The following is a 2,923-nucleotide window of genomic DNA, read 5'->3' on the forward strand; positions in this document are numbered from 1 at the left end:
CCCGTAAACCATACCAATATACTAACATTATTGAAGCTATGTGGTCGAGGCAAAAAGAATTTTTGAGACCTCATCATGGTTTCAGAGGTCGACTACTATGGAGCCATATGGATGAGTTCCTGTACCGTATGCACTATGATTTTAGAACTTCTGAACCTATATCTGACCTTGAGAAGTTTTCGAGCCATGTAAAAGAAGTGTTTCCACTTTAATTCTTTGGTTTTGCATAATATATTTTTACTGTATGCTAACTGTCTTCTGATTGGCTAATATTTCTCGAGGTCATTTAAGATTCGTTCAAAGGTCGGCAGTATAGTTTAATCCTACCTAGTGGATTACCTAATTTAACTCAACAATTTATCAGAATAGAATAGTTTAAACATGAGGTAAGATATTCATTTTAACTAAGCTCGATTAGATCGAGTGATCAATAGAATCTATACTAAACCTTAATGAATTTGTATACATAACTAATATAGTTTAGGTTATTTTCTTAAGTAGAGTTTATTCACCTTAAACTTCAGTAAGAATCTGACCATATAACATTATTTATAATGTGGTTTGATCCAACCACTTCTGACATACACACAGTACCGAGTTCAGCTAATTAGGTAATTGTTTTCCATTTACAGTGTGCTAATTATTTGACTGAATTTATTTTTCTTTCAAGCGGTTATCAAATGCGCAAACAAAATCTTTATTGGAGAATACTTACATTTTTTGTAGTTTTTAGATGGACAGTAATATAATTTGACTAAACTAACAGTTTGAAATGCTTTTTATTTATATAATAATAAAGTTTCTTAATTTAAATCTATTATCATTTCATTCTACCATTTTCATGAGCATTGTGATTGATAAATGACTTTGTTTACTATAAAACGTTTTGACGTACTTTGTGTCACTTGAAAAAGTAAATAATCAGTTCTCATGAAAATTCACATATAACCTCAACAGACAAGAAGGGTCTACTCAAAGAGGGTATTCTCACTAGTGTTTCATATTACGTTGCTTCAGATTATATCTGATCGACTGAAAATGAGGAAACTTCCATTCCAGGCTTGTACCATAGGATAGATATTTTCAACAGTGTCTTTGTCAACATGAAATGGTAGCAAATTTTTCACCTAATAAGATGTAACGGTCATTTATTCGAAAGCATGAAAACGGTTAGTCAATATGGAAGATAAATTATACGCTTGATAATTATTAAGATCACTAAGTCATTCAACATTTGAGAGTCAGATTACTCAGACCTTCACCGATATCATCGGATCAATGTGTTACATGTCACAAGCTTCAATAGCTATCAGTCATTTCAACTAAAGCCAACATTCTAGTGCTTCTCTGTACTTATAAGGATTACAAACTGAATATACTTTCACAACCGACAGTTCCATCACTAGAAGGGACTGTCTGTGATCTACCATGAGAATAATCAGAAGAAATTGAAACATCGCTCAACATCGTTCACTCATTTCAATTTATTTTCAGTGGGAAATGTAGGTATCAAGATATTCCGGTTAATTTATAATAATTATTATTAAAGTGTCTTAATTTTTTGATTGTAATGCTGGTTTTATGCCAAAATATATTAGCCTTATATATGTGGGTGTTCTATTGAGCTTATGTATTTGCTTCATTCTTGTCACTAGAACGGACCACCGATTAAATCTAGAAAACATAAAAATCAACAATCAGTTACCATGAAAGTTCATAACTTACAGTGTACCTTGACACTGAGAAAAGTGAAACGTACCCACTTTACAAGCTTTTCAAGATAAAAATCCTCATGAGCGTGTTCATCAGCATAGCATGAGAATGAATGTTCCATCTTATACCATCTACCAACTGATTGATGATTCTAGTTTCCCATTCTTCCTGATAGTCAAAATGTGTGGGTTAATCAATCAACATGAAGATTGCCAACAAGCTACTGTGAATAAGGGGAACAGTAATTAATAGACTAGGTATAACTCGGGAATGGTAAATCGTACAGTAATAGTCTATGGGTCAAAATAAAGGTCATAATAAAAGGAGCATGAATATGAATATTTGAGTTACTTAACAATTATACAATAGGAAATATATGTATCATATTGGTTCATAAATAGTTCTCAAAAGTTACCATTCATAATTCTCTTCGGAATATAACAATATTTCATTCTTTTACAACTCTTTCCACTGTCATTGATAGGTTTTCTACTGATTTCCGCTTGTTATTTGTAATGCTTTTTTTCACTTGTTTGTTTCAGTGTATTCAGCTTGTACTGTGACTTTCTCTGCTCTTGTTCGACTGTTGTTAATTGCTTTCTTCGTGTTCTGTCCTCCCTGAATCCTGCTCAGATTTTTGATGAAGATCCATTCCGTATGATGGCGCGTCTTGTGGCCCAGAACTTCCTGATACCTTGTAGTTTATGCTCCTTCGATCCTTTTCCAATTGTCCTCCATCGTAGTTTCTTCTTTTTTCAATAAATCCTGTAAACCTCGCAACCTTCTGTTTAAGGTTAACTTGGATTTATTGGGTATGTCAGTAACTCAAAAGAAGGGTGTATTGAACCTTGAAACTACTGTTTCCCCAGTTATCCAGTGATTATTTGGCTACATTATCATCTCGGCCGACAAAAGGTGGTGATTTGAAGCTATGTCAGCTACTCTCTTGGTTCTCACATCTCCCATTGACCTTTTAAATTTTTTAGTGATGCAAATATGATCGGTCTGGTTCTCTGTAGTTTGAGCCAGTGAGACCCATATAGCTTTGTGTATGCGATTGTGGGGGTATATTGTGTCGCCTATAACCATTTTGTTGAATGCCTACAAATTCGCAAACCTGTCATTATTCTCGTTACTTTCTGTCAACCCGTATAATCCCATGATATCTTCATATACGGTGTTGTCCATTCCGACCTGGGCGTTTAGGTCT

Source organism: Schistosoma mansoni, chromosome 1 (assembly GCF_000237925.1).
Source record: "Schistosoma mansoni strain Puerto Rico chromosome 1, complete genome".
In the NCBI taxonomy this organism is placed as follows: domain Eukaryota; kingdom Metazoa; phylum Platyhelminthes; class Trematoda; order Strigeidida; family Schistosomatidae; genus Schistosoma; species Schistosoma mansoni.